Here is a 14,968-nt window from a genome sequence, read left to right as displayed (position 1 = left end):
GCTAGTTTGTTGGAACCCATTCCTTAGAGTGAGATGCCATGCTCAGTGGCAGTAGGACCACGATAGAATCCCAGTACATGAGCTAGCTTGCTGGAGCCCATTCCCTATGGTGGGATGCCATGCTTAATCTTAGTGCATGGGAGAGGGACCAGGTCCTTACCCACTTAATTGAGCCAAACTATGTTGACTCCTCACGGGAGCCCTTACCCATGAGGAGGAGTGGACTACGGGTGGGATGGGGAGGAGTTAGTGGAGAGTGGGAGGAGGTGAGGGGGTGGGAGGAGGCACAGGGAGGTAGGGGGAGGAGTGGGAGGGAGAACTGTGATTGGAATGTAAAATGAAATCAAAAAATGGAAAAAACTATGCAATTTATTGCTAGCTTACATAATGACATGGGAACTTTCTTATAAATACTGTTAACATAAACTGTTAATATACACAGCACAAGTCACTAAATGAATATTTGGAAAAATAGATTCTTAAAAAGAGGAGTATAAGAGTGTAGCTCAGTGGTGTAGTGTTTGTTTAGCATTTGTCCCCTGGGTCTAACACTCAGTCTTGCTCTTACAAAAGGAGCCAAACTTTTCAAATTATCTGCCATGAGTATGTTCTACATCATTATTATGAACTAACCCCATGTACATAGCTTAATTATTTAAAAATTTTAAAGACAGAGATGTTTGGCCAGAATAGAATTTATTGTTCACTGGGGAGATTAAACAGTTTCAGTTAAACTCAGTTGAATTCTTTGTGGTTTCGGTATCTTTTGACAATTGCTCATTAACTGGTTGATATTTAATCTGTTTTATTAAATGTTATGCTACTCTAAAGATATAAACAATTTCTTCTAACCCAAGGAGACACTATCATTGCTCTCATTCTCTTCCCAGACTTTTCCGGGTGTCTCTTAGTTAGGGTTTCTACTGCTGTGAAGGGACACCGTGATCACGGCAACTCTTACAAAGGAAAACATTTAATTTGGTGGCGGCTTTCAGTTCAGAGGTTCAGCCCATCATGGTGGGACACGGTGGTGTGCAGGCGGACCCGGCGGTGTGCAGGCGGCCGTGTGCAGGCAGACACGGCGGTGTGCAGGCGGACATGGTGCTGGAGAAGGAGAGGGAAGCAGATGCAGAGATCCACAGTTAAGCACTGGATAGAACCAGTGGTGTCCAGTCCTAGAGAGGGAGGATGATAATGTGAGCAAAGGGGTCAAGACCACGATGTGGAAACTCAAAGAAACAACTGGCCCCAGCAAGTGGGAGCTCACGGACTCCAGACTGACATCTGGGGCACCTACATAAGACTGTACTAGGCCCTCTGAATGGGGGTGACAGGCAGGTGGCTTGGGCAGTCTGTGGGGTCATTAGCAGTGGAACCAGCATTTATCCCTAGTGCATGAAATAAATGGCTTTTTGGAGCTCATTCGCCTATGGATGAATACATTGCTCAGCCTAGAATCAGGGAGGAGGGCCTTGGTCCTGCCTCAAGTGACAGACTTTATTGATTCCCCATGGGAGGTCTCACCTCTGAGGAGTGGATTGGGGGTGGGGTGAGGAGAAGGTGAAGGGAGCAGGGAGGACAGGAGGGAGAGGGAGCTGGCATATGGTATGTAAAATAAGATTGCTTTAAAAATAAAAATGTTATTTAAAAAAAAAAGATTAGCATCGGGTGTTGTTGGGGGCTCACCTTAATCCCAGCACTCTGGAGGCAGAGGCAGGAGGATCTCTTTGAGTTCGAGGCCAGTCTGGTCTACAGAGCAAGTTCCAGCACAGCCTCCAAAACAATACAGAGAAACCCTGTCTCAAAAAACAATAACAAAACAAAACAAAAAAAGACTAGGGACCTTGGTTTGAGGAAATACTTCGTGTTAACAATCAATAAATACACCTTTGTTCTGGGTCCATTTCAGTACCCCAGAAGAGGCTGTACCTTCCTGCTGTCACAGGGGCCTTAAAGTTTAGTCTTGGAGGGCCTTCTTTCTTCAACCGGCAATGAAAGAACACAGAAGGAACTCAAAAGAATAGAGAATGAAGAAGGAAATCACCCAGAGAGAATGTGAGTGTCTTTTCCCCTGCCTCCTTCAGATACAGAAGTCTAACACATGCTGACACCATGGATTCCTTTCAAGCCCCGTGCTTCTAGAGGCTGCCCGTCCCCCCTTGCAGGGATGCTCTCATCTTTCTCTGATAAAAAAATGTTAACTTCCCCCGGAATGCAGATCTTGTTTCCATTCTCAGCATCTACCCTATTCATATAGGCTCTCTGCCGTGACCACTGGGTCCTCCGGCCAGAACTGCAAGCAGGGGCTCGCGTTCCGTGATTTTAGGTGGTATGCAGCATGGGTGAATCTCGCCACTCCGGAAGTGGAGAAGTACATAGCTGTTGACTGAAAGACAGCAGGACCGTGTTTCCCAAGTCATTTTCCATGCTCATGTGTAATCTCCGGTCTCTCAGCCGCGAAAGACCAAAAGGAACAGCAGGGACAAACCTCTGAAGGGTCCTTTAATCTGTGCCGTGACCTTCCATAGAAGGCTATAGTTCAATATAATTTTTTGTCTTTGCTCTCTCTGGCTCATTTACCGTATGCTTCTTCGAAATGAACTCCAAATGTGACCAGGGCCACAATGCCTTGAACTACTGCTGCAAAAATTGATTTCCTCTTGAAATTACTTAAAGGTCCAGCCAGAGACCACGCCAGGGGATGAGCGGCTTGTCTCACTCTTACATGACCACACTGTAGCATCAATGGCTGCTTTCAAACCAAGTGGGCAGCATCAAAAAAATGACGCGTCCTTTGAATTTGGGTCTATGTTAGGTCAATATACTCTTGCTTCTGCGTGTTTTAATACTTGCATATTTAACACACGGTATTGAATAATAGAATAATCACATTTTTTATTTTCTACAATTAAAGTTAAAAATTGCAATGGTGGATGTATCATGAATATAAGCAAATGGGTATATTATAACAACATTATAGAATATCAAGGGTAATAAAAATAAAATCAGAATGACTAAACGTATCTGAAGTAACAATTAGTATAAGTTTTGGAATCTCTACATAGTTTCCTTTCATTTTGGACTTGGAAGTATAGACAGAAAGGCTATATGCATTAACTATAGGCAACCTTTCAGTGAGCAGTGTATCTCAAGAAAGAAATCTGTTATGATGAAATGTATAGAATACAGCAGAAAATAAAAAAAAATTAAAATCTATTTTGGCAGTAGCAAGAGTAAGCATCTTGTTGTACATTTAAAAAGTATGAAACTGAAGACTGCATTAACCAAATCAATCATTTAGGGACTATAAGGTATTTCTATGCAAATATTTGATCATCTTCAACTTTCGACTTTGTTCCAGGAATTTTAGTTGCATTGAAGTATATTTTGGAATTGCAAATCTGTCAATCACAGCCTTTAAAAAACTTATACATGCACATTTAATTTTGTATTATATTTAGAAAGTTTCAGTCATTGTCCAAGTTCAGAAAAACCTTTTTGTTAATATAGGGTCACCCTTTGCAATCCAGTTCATAATCTTCCTGCCTAAATTTCCTGCACTGGAACTAAAACCATGTTCATAACAACTTCTTTGTAATTTTCAAGAAAAGGAATTGCTTTTCAATTATGAAACTACATACAACGATCCCATACATAAGTAGGGTTATATTTAAGCATGGAAAATGAGAACAAGAGACAGGGTAACATATAAAATCGTAACTTTAAGGAATGTTAGGCTATAAAGACATGTCATCAACCCTTGGAGTCTGAAGAATTTCATTCCATCTCCCAGCCTTTGTGCTGGCAGCAAGTAAGGACACAATTATTTCTTGGGGTTTACAATGAAATGCTGAGCCAAGTGTGTGTGTGTGTGTGTGTGTGTGAGAGAGAGAGAGAGAGAGAGAGAGAGAGAGAGAGAGAGAGAGAGAGAGAGAGGAGAGGAGAGAGAGAGAGCATGCCATCAGTAGTCTTGCATGGAATCTTTAATTAGAGACTGAAGGCATCAAATGTGACAAGACATTGCATCTACCCTGTTTCCCAGATATTTTAGATTACATTTGGAAGCGCTGAAGAACAATTTAAACATTTAATGGAGTTACTGGGTTAGAAAAATTCCCAATTTGATGACGGTTGAATGAAGCAAAAGGTTAATTTTATTAAGGGCTCATGTAGCTGCCTGCTTACCCCAAACACAAACTCCAAACCAAAACTGAGGAAACAAAGGAGTTATATTAGTTCTTTATCATCAGACATACCATAGACTTTTCTCAGAGTGTCATTTGTGAGCTGCGTTTTCACTTATGTGGCAACAAAAATAATTTAATTAACAGAACATGGGGAAACAATTCTCTGAAATTTGGACCTTGTAAAACAAAGAGCAGAGACTGTGGGACCATATGGTCCTGGATGAGGGCTGACACACACACACACACACACACACACACACACACACACTCACACACACATGAGAGGACTAGTTATATTAAATTTCAAATGAATAGCAGACAGTTTTCAGTGTGTGATCCAAGGAGATTAAAATCTAGATTTAAATCCTTTCCCCTTCTAAGGAATTCTGAGGCATGCCTGCTTCTTCAGACCTCATTCTTCACTGGAGACTGTAACCAGGCTGTCTCAAGCCTTGGGATAGGCAGCACATGCCGAAGACGTTGACCACCATCTAAAATGTGACGGATGCCTACAGAGTGTCAGACTCTTTCACAGCTACACAGAAAAAACTCTGCTAACATTAAAATTCCTTCATGTCAAGGTCAAGGTAAACCAAGAACAGACCAACAGCTTCCTTCATGTCAAGGTCAAGGTAAACCAAGAACAGACCAACAACTGAGTTATGTCCAGACAGGATGTTAAGCAACTGTATAATGAACAAACCTCATGCCTCCATTTTTTTTTTCAGAAGTACTATCAACTGTCTGTTCCTGAAACTTGGGAGGTGGACAAGGGTTATTTCAATGTCCAAAGGACAAACTTTGATTAGCTGCTCCCATCTGATTGCGCCTTATATTCTCAAATTATAGTAAGAGCTATTATCATTTTCCCCAGTGATTGTTAAAACCTAGAGAAGGTTTTCATGAAGTCAATATAAATGGGATTGACTTTTCTGTAAAAAAAAAACCAATGAGATCTATGTATAACAAAAGCATAAAATAATTCTGAGAATTATTTCAAAACACAGCTAACAAGAAGCACAGCTACAAATCTTGACTTCTATCCCTCCTCCAGTGAAAACATCTAGACTTCCTTGGATAAAGAGGAGAGTTTTTGACTGGGGGAGAGAATCATGCTGGGGTGATCTGGGAGCATTCTGTAATGCCAGAAATTAAGAAGTATTGGAAAACAAAAGTCAAGAACAACTCCAAATATATAGGTCTCCTGGCTTGCCTGTTTCCTATTCTGTGACAAGCCCTATTACCAGAAGAACTCTGCCATGAAGTCAGGGCAAGAGCTGAAGGTAGGGACCTCAAGGTCAGAGCCGAAACAAGGCGATGGAGGAGTGTTGTTAATCGGCTTGCTCCCTAGGGCGTTCTCATTCCCCTTTTGTATACATCTCAAGACTACCTGCCCAGGGCTGGCATCACCTCAGTGAACTGTGCCCTCCCACAAACGTCGTTAATCAATACATTGATGAAGGCACTTTCGCAGTTATGGTTTGCTCTTCCCAGATGACTAGCTTGTGTCAAGATTGAATAAACACCCCCCCTCCAAAATGGCACAATAGGGTTTGCCAAAAGGATGAAGGAGTCAAGGGAAAAAGCTTACAATGGCTGTAACTAGAACAACTGGGCAAGAAACACACCCACACTCACAAGCAAGCATGCACACGTGCGCACGCGCACACACACACACACACACACACACACACACACACGCAGAGAGACAGAAAGGGAGATTCAGAAAGTGTGCAAGCTCTGTGTGTACTTGTTTTCTTATTTTCTAAATGTTTTATTGAAGAGAAAAAATGTTAGTTTGGGGAAGTTTGGCTAACGTTATTTTCTGTATAGCTGGTGTTTTTGTGTCTTAACCATTCTCCTTACTTTGGTCACAGCCATCAACAATATTTTCTCTAGAATAGTTTTACTTTGAATCTATAATCCCTTTTTATGTTAACTGGCATACATAGAAGGTAATGATTACCATTATTTTTAAGGGTGTCCAATTATTCCTGCACCATACTTTTAAAGGATTCATTTTTTACCTAATCTTGGCAATTAAAAATGTTAATCAGTTGACCACATCTGCAATTTTCTGTTTATGGACTCAGATGAGACTAAAATTCCTTCCATGTCCTGCAGTGTTTCTTTTTTATTATCATTGTATAGACAATTACACATGTATCTTGTTTATTGTAATTGTATAGTAACTCTTGAAATCAAGTGGTGTAATCCCAACTGTGTTCTTGGTTTTAATGTGTTTTATAGGAAAATTTTAGCTGTATAGAATAACTGAGAAGGTATTCCAGAGATGCACTATTTTCTAATGGTAACATCTGGCATAGGTTCAGTGTGTTTGCTACAGTTAGTGTGTCTATACTGAAATACTCTAACAAAGGTACCTTTAGCATTCGCATAATTTAGCTTTTTATCTGTTGTTCCTATGTCACATGACATTCATCTATCATGCATTCTTAGACTTGTAAATGACCAGAGGAAAAATGTGTAATTGTATACCATACAACATACCACAGTATACAGTTATAGATAACTACATATACCAGGCATACTTACATACACATACACATTCATTATGTTTATCTACAAATGCATTGGGAGAAACACTTTCCACTTTAACCCAACAATCCAGCATCCATTCTAGTTTTCTAATATTTCAGACTCTGTCACTTCCTTTCTCAAGGGTGAGGTCAGGTTTCTGTTGTCCTTTCTTATATGACCCCTGACTGTGACCTGCCCCACTACTCTGTCCCTCCCCGTTACAGGACATCTCCTGCTTTGACTTTTGTCATCTTCACTGGACAGAAGACCTCCAGCCTGGCCTCGCTGCACAGCATCTAATAGTTTCAGGAGCAAAATATCCAGAAGGAAAGAGAAGAGAAGCAGAGGAAAAGTAATTTTGCTAAATACTTTCTTTGGGAATTACTATAATGTGGTATATCTTGTGAATTTTGTGCCTTTGGGGGGTTTTGTGCCTCGACTAGAGCATAAACTGTGTAAGGGTAAACACGTCCTCCATGATACTTAAAAATACTTGTGGTCGAGAAGCTGATAGTGGGTTTCCCTCTCACGATGCTTCTATAAGATACTGTAAAACTCAGACATAGAGTTGTGTTCCATGTAATCCCAGGAATAATAAGCCTGGGTAAACAGATATGAAGCACTAGGCCAGCCTGGGCTTTGAGAGAGCTGAGAAAAGTCTGGTCTGTGTAGCAAGAGTCAGTCTCAACCATTAACAAAACAAAGGAAGCCTTAAAACATGAAGGCATATATTACTAATGGAATGGGTAAGATTTATGTCTGTAATACAGCAATAATCCTGCGCAGTATTTCCACTTATATACTTCTTATCATCTACAAATCTAATATTTTGAATTATCACACCATTATTTTGCAATTTTGGTTCTGAACCCAGGATGACAATATTACCTCTTTAAGTCTAATGCTAATAATACGATATTTAAAATTTTAGGACTATTTTTGTTACAATTTGTCTCAAATCACTTGGCCATCTAAATTTTCAAACCAGTCAATATATAACAATACAATCAAACATCCGGATGAAGATTTATTCAATTTGTATACCTACGATATATAGTTTACCCTTTTCCATCTGTATAATATACATATTGCCATTTTGACAGAATAGCAGCAAGAAAAAAACCAAGGTAAATAAAAATTATTTTCTACCTACCAAAGAGACAAGTAACATAATTCATTATGCAAAAGATGGCATTTACTTTCCTGTCTTCCAGAGGGAAAGGCTTTAGACTTTATGACACTATGCATGCAACAGCACATCCCATGTGACAGACTAGTTGCTAAGGTAACCTCATCTTCCTGAAAATACCCCGCTAAACAGTAGACTGAATCATCAGTGTGCAATTTACAGCTATTACACTCACCAAAATCTTCGTGAGCATTCAGATAAACACACAATGTTCTGACAACCTGGACCTTCTCTCTAATCTATTCTACTCGGCAAGGGCTTTTAAATACTCAAAAGCACCAGCAAGGCACAGTTGATTACACAGAGGCCAACATATTTTATTAATTCTAGCATCAAAAATCTCAGGGTTTAATTAGTAGCAACTAATTAAAATTATTTGATAATTTAATCTGCATTGAACATACCTCTGTATAATCATTGGCCAAGCAAAGAAATAGAAGAATTTGAATGGCAGAGCACCAAAGGAGTTGAACTGTTGTTGGGGATCTTAATGTACTTTGCAAACAACATTGTTATTTCTTTTTTTTAACATTGTTATTTCTAATAACCATTGAATCTATTTTTTGAAGATGGCCTTTATAATATAAGATCTTCAATTCATAATGTCTGATAAAATACTACTGTAGCTGTGTTTGTTGATAGCTGTATGTGTGTACTACATTCATTTTAAATTAATAAACCTGAAAACCCTTTTTAGCTTCTCATTTACACATATCATGATTTGGATTCTTGATTCCATCACACGGTTAGCCTTTGATATGGTTACTACTGAAAAACTCTTAATAGCTTATTATATATGATTATAATGGATTTGATGACACTGTGACATTCATAAAGACACACATTGATGATCTCTATTAGATAAAAGTGCACTTTAAATTTTTGGATCATTTTCTGCACAACCCCAGCTGATACATCTACAACACAAGCTATACACACAAAGGATAGGGGACATCACTTAAAATAAGATAGAAAGATTGTAAGTGCCAGAAGATCAGAACAGGACAGCCACTGCGAGATAGAGTCTTCTATATGTGACAGGGAACCTGTACCCAGGAACTCTCAAAAACACGGTTCACCTAACAAAAATCTAAAATATGACAACATAAATCGACATGCCATGTAGAGGAGGGAATCCTTAGAATGTACTACTCCATAAAAACTACAGGTAATTTATTATTTCTAAAAGAGGAAAAATCAATGGGGAGACCCCATTTTCCGTTCCTCTGAGGTCAGTCCTATGCATATGTGCATAACAGTAAATTATTTCAGCAGATTTTATTCATAAATTTTATATACATATTCACATGTATAATTATAGTTCAAGAATGAGAGGCGGTGAATCTGAGGAGTGAGCAGGACACAGAGACTTGGAGAGAGGAGAGGAAAGGGAAAATGATGTGAATACAGTACTCATATAAGAAATCCTTAAGACTCAAACAAAAATAGTATTTCTAGAAGCACACTGATGTCTGATACAACAACATGGGAAACTACTAAAGCAAACATTTACACTCTCTCCAGAGCCAGATATAAAGGACTCAACTTCAGTTCTGCACATGTTCTGTAGAGGGGCCCAAAGCCCAGGAAAGCAGCTGTTTTCCCTCCAGTCTTTTGAAGACTGGAACAATGTCTGCTTAGGGCTGCCAAGTGAGTACATTAGACAGTCTCTACCAGGAAGTCAACATTGTGTTCAACACACAGAGTGTTGCCTGCTATCCCTTCAATTATCATTGCTGTGTACACTGAAAAATTAAACACACACTAAAAATTCCTTCATGAATTTCAGATTATTGGGTGAATGTCATCTGTACCTAAGGACATTCCTGCTCCCTTAGCTTTCCAGGCCCATGACATTCATCACTGATCGCCTGGCCAGGTGTCCATGTGTGGAAGCATAATAGTAGCATTATAGCATTATGAGGAGAGAAAAGTGTCCAGCAAGCTTAGTTTAGAGAGTAGAGCTTAACCCCACCCCACCCCACCCCACCCCACCCTGACACAGTTTTAGTTTTGAACATGGGTTGACATTTAGATTTTTTTCTTTTATTGAAAATAGGTATTTTTATTACATAATATTTTCCTATTGCAGTTTCCTCTCCCTCTTCTCCCCCCATTTCCTCCCCATCCTCTTCCCTCCCATCCAGATTTGTGCCCTATCTGGGTTGGCACTTTCTTGATGACTCAAACCATTCTTTATAACTTCTCAAGCTGCAGGACTCTGACCCTGGTGATCTGTGTAATGCACAGGCAGTTGGCCCTGGACAGCTATGATTTTCTGTTCTGTTTTCCTGTCAGCAGTCACTTCTACAGCTTTAGGAGTTCTGGCACTGTCCTTCAGTATCATCCTAAACTGGAAAGAAGCCACCTGAGAAGTGTCAGCGAGTTGACATGAAGTTGTAAACCTGTTGAGCAGCATAAGACATTGAGTAACCAGCCACTCGACTCCCAAGGGGATTTTGAATTTGGAGATTCTACACATCTAGAGTTCACTCAAGAAACTAAATATGACTTTTTACACTTAAATCTCAAAGTCCCGAGTGAGCTGCATAAAGCTGGGGTGTGGAGGAACCCTTCACATCATGGAACACTGAATGTTTGTCTCTTCCACTCTCCGACAGCACAGCAGGAAGATGAGTCATTCCTGTTGCATAATCAGTTTGTCCTGAGTTCTCCAGAAACAGCTTTTCACCTGCTTTCCTTCAGTTAGTAATCTAATTGCCATTTTCAACTGCATGAAAAATTTCTGTCTGTCATATTATACTATGTTGTCTCAGGTGGAAACTAATTAACCTGAAGCTCTCCTAACTTCTTCCCTGATAAGTGAAATGCTATGGTTTTACTTGTTGGACTTATCATCATACAAAAATATCACATATTGAAGTCCAATGCCTTTAAGCCCCGAAGCCTTTTCTTCTTTATAGCTGTGAAGTCTTAAGCAAAGTTAGTTTTACATTCATTTCGTACTGCCAATTGACTATGTACTGTTCTCAATATATTTTTGTTATTTTATCATATTGTCTATTCAATTTATAGCTGTTTTTATGTGTTTTGCACATACTTTGTTTACATGCTTTGTTTCACATACTTTGTTTTCTCAGTGTTCGCAAAGACTTAATTTCCTAATTGGACAAGCATCCTTCTGGTGTTTTGTTAACTGTTGTGACATTACTAGGGACTGGAAGAATACTGCCACACAGTGGGTATCCATTGTTTTTTCTTAGTGGAAGTAGGAATGACTACTGTATTTGATATGCCAGTGTTGTTCTGGAGAACTTGACCAAGATTCTTTTTTTTCTTTTTTATTATTTATTTTTAAATTTAAATTTAAATTAGAAACAAGGTTGCTTCACAAGTCAGTTCCAGGCCCCTCTCCATTTCCCTCCCCTCCCCCGTGCCCTACCCCCAACCCCCCCAATATCCCCTCATTTCCCCAGGGAGGGTGAGACCCTCCATGAAGGTGTCCATAGTCTGTCATTTCATCCAGGGCAGAGCCTAGACCCTCCCCCAAGAGTTCAGGGTAAAAGTGCATCTCACATTGTTGGATGGGGGTCCAAAGTCCGTGTGTATACTCGGGATAAATACTGACCTACTGCCCAAGGCTCAATAGATTACCTAGGCCTCCTCACTGACACCCATATTCAGGGGGTCTTGATCAGTCCCATGCTGGATTCCGAGGCATCAGCCTGGGATTCAAGAGTTAACCCTTGTCAGGTCAGCTGTTTCTGGGGGTTAAACCAGCCCAGTCTTAATCCCTTTGGTCATCAGTCCTCCCCCTCTGTTACTGGCTTTCTTGAGTTCAGCTCGGTGCTTAGTTGACCAAGATTCTTTACTTATCACTTTGATAATTCACAAGTTTATTCATTTTGCTTTGAATTCATGAGTTCAAAGTTGTGCAGGATGTGACTGTCAGTACTGACACTGCAGAGGTGAGCTAATCCCTCTAATTTCATGCCCAGCACCTCTCTAGACACCACAATCACAGAAGATACATGGGAAGAGTGCCCTCACTCAAGAGATAACGTTACAGCAGGAGGGTACATGAAGAGGTTGAATTCTGATTGATTTTCTTACAGAAAGAGGGATGGCTATTAACACCTCACTGAGCATTAATGTCTTTATCACAAGTTCATCATCTCCTTCCGAAGATCTCTGTTTGGGAGGAAACATGCAAACCCCAGTTGTCTTCAATACTGGGCATGACTATGAAGTGCTCCCAGCTTTGGATCCACAGAGACCTATTCTCTCTAACAAGAACCCACCTACTAACAGCCTTTCAATATGAATTGGATCGAATAGTAACTCAACGATGAGGCTCCCACACTCGTGCTCTATTTATTTCTTAACACTATTATCTGCCATGAACCAAATGTTCTGCACGTGAACCTTTGGGTGTGAAGAGAGGTATGTGCCGAACTCTAACCTTAGTACACAGAGATGGGGAAGGAAGGAGGGAGGGAGGAAGAAATGGAGTGAAAATATGAGCAGCTGCAGGTGAATGTCTTGAGTAGACAAGGCAGAGAATGTCAGTAGCTGCCAGAAACTAGAAGAGGAAAGTTCCTTTTCTAAGTAGTCTGTAAGTATCAGAACGCTACAGTTAGTTAGGTATTAATCCAGTGATCCTGACCTTCAACTCTAGTGTCTTTGGAACTGGGAATAAACTTATGCTACCACCAGGTTTTCTCAGTTCATTATTTCAATGTCAAGAAATTAGCCCAATGTCTGAAGTTATCTCCTAAAAGTAATAGAGTCAAATCTGATGGCCTGTGTGATTCTAAGATACAAGGATGAAATTTGAACTCATTAATGACGGGCTGTGAGTCAGCCATGTCGACCCACTACATCTCATACCAGTCTCCCTCGTTCTTAGCAGCCACATACTTAATGGTGACACTGGCACTGGTGTAGATGCTAACTGACGATCAATATTGTTTGGACTTATTTTTGTAGTACTGGGGTATTGAACCTGTAGCCTCACACATGCTAGACAAGTACTCTACCACTGAGCTATAGCGACAACCTTTGGTTCTCACTTTTTTGTTTTGAGACAGGGTCTCAGGTGCCAAGGCTAACACTGAACTCATTGTATAGCAAAGAGAGTCCTAAAACTTGTGATTGTCTCATGTCAGCCTCCTAGTTGGCTGGGATTATAGGGCTTGGGTGATTAGGCTTTTTTGATATAGTTGCTTGAATCTAAATGAGAAGCTGTGGATAAATAGCACATAATTAGCTAACAATAAAAGCATTTGTTTTGGTTGGCATATGCCTTCCTGGTGCTTGTTTTATTTTATGTAGACAGATTTGTTTGCAGTTTTTTTTAGTCTGTAAGTGTTGGCCAGCAGCTACTCTGTCGAGGATCTGGGAAATCAGAAAGCAAATTGATGACACTTGAAGAAAACATCCTGAGGTAACCCAGTCACGAAAAGACAAACATGGTATGTACTCACTTATATATGGATTTTAGACATGGATCAGAGTAGTGCCAGGCTACAATGCCACTGCCACAGAGTCTGGTAAACAGGGAGGACCTTGAGAGATATGTATGGTACCCCAGAGAAGGGGAATGAGCCAAGATCCCCTGAGCAGGTTGGGAGCATGGGGTGGGAGGAGAGGGAGCTGGGAAAAGGAGAGCAGGAGAAGAGGAGGGGAGAGGAGGTCAGAGGGGAGCAGGAAGGTTGAGCCAGGGGAAGAACAGAGGAGAGCAGGATGAGAGATACCATAATAGAGGGAGTCATTATAGGTTTAAAGAGAGATCTGGCACTAGTGAGATTATCAGAGATCTACAAGGATAACACCAACTGGCAAACGAAGCAATAGTACAGAGACCACCTTAAATGCCCTTTCCTGATAATGAGATTTACAACACCTTATATGCCATCCTAGAGCCTTCATCCGGTGACTGATGGAAGCAGAGGCAGACACCCACAGCTAAATACAGAACCGAATTCCTGGAAACCAGAGACAGAGAGGGAGGAATGATGAGCAAAGGGGTCAAGACCAGGTTGGTGAAATCCACAGAAACTCCTGACCTGAACAAGGGGTAGCTCTTGGACCCTAGACTGATGGCTGGGAGTACAGCATGGGACTGATCCAGACCCCCCTGAATGTGGTTGTCAGCGAGGAGGCCTGGCCAATATATGGGGCCTGGCATACAAATGGACTTTGGTGCCCCTCCCACAATGAGAGAGACTCTTGGGGGAAGGGCCTATGTCCTGCCCTGAATGAAATGAAAGACTCTGGATATCACCATGATGGGCCTCATCCTCCCTGGGGAATGGAGTGGGATTGGGTGGGGGTCTGAAGGGTGGGGGAGGAGGAGAGGGAGAGGGAGCTGGGATTGACAGGTGAAGCAAACTAGTTGCTAATTTAAATAAATAAAAAGACTCAAGCCTGTGTTAGTAAATGAGCAGAAAGAGAAAATGAAAATATTTTCTAAGTTGGAATGATCCAGTCAGTAGAAAAACATCGTCCTCCATTCTCATTAGATATCATTTATCCAGCTGATGCTCCTTAATAAATGCTCATGAAAAAAGAATAACAGACAGCTGCCAAGCCACTCCACGGAGCAGTATACTTTCATGGATTGGAGAGATCCCAGGAAGAAAGAGGATTGCCATGAACCAGAGGTTTTTCCTGTTATAATCAACTACTCATATTCTCCCCAAAATGAATGCTTTTCTTAGATGGTTGTTGAGGACACCAGATCCAGGGAATATGATGTTAAGAGAATTAGCAGTGGCTGTCTCTGTGGGTGACCTAATTTTAATTTGGCTATTTCTTTCTCTGCTGCAATCAGCTGTCCTCTACTCCATCAAAAGGCCAATGGTATTCCCATTGTACAACACATACCTATTCTAATTATTCTCTTTCAAAATGAGTTTTTCCCCCACTTGCCTCATAATTCCTAGAGTCTGTATTTCTTTCACACACCAACAGCCCTAGGAAGAAGGGCCCATGGTCATCTCTTTAGAGCTGAGACAAGACTTGTACATTGTGAGAGGGTAGCTTTCCTATACATTTTGAACTTGCTGAACTCAGGTCTGAAATTCTG

General features: G+C 40.7%; 1 long non-coding RNA gene across 1 annotated transcript in view; it reads right to left on the bottom strand.

Moving 5' to 3' along the window:
* Positions 1-679: 679 nt before the first annotated feature.
* LOC110342405 overlaps positions 680-14,968 on the bottom strand; it is a 94,678-nt gene continuing 80,389 nt past the window's right edge. The window contains exon 5 of the long non-coding RNA XR_005880303.1: positions 680-1,175. This is a non-coding gene — a long non-coding RNA (uncharacterized LOC110342405). The remainder of the gene's footprint in view (positions 1,176-14,968) is intronic.

The sequence above is a fragment of the Mesocricetus auratus genome, unplaced genomic scaffold (assembly GCF_017639785.1).
Source record: "Mesocricetus auratus isolate SY011 unplaced genomic scaffold, BCM_Maur_2.0 Super-Scaffold_100011, whole genome shotgun sequence".
Taxonomy (NCBI): Eukaryota; Metazoa; Chordata; class Mammalia; order Rodentia; family Cricetidae; genus Mesocricetus; species Mesocricetus auratus.
The sequence above is the reverse complement of the archived record's forward strand: the minus strand, read 5'-3'. Positions and strand labels throughout refer to the sequence as shown.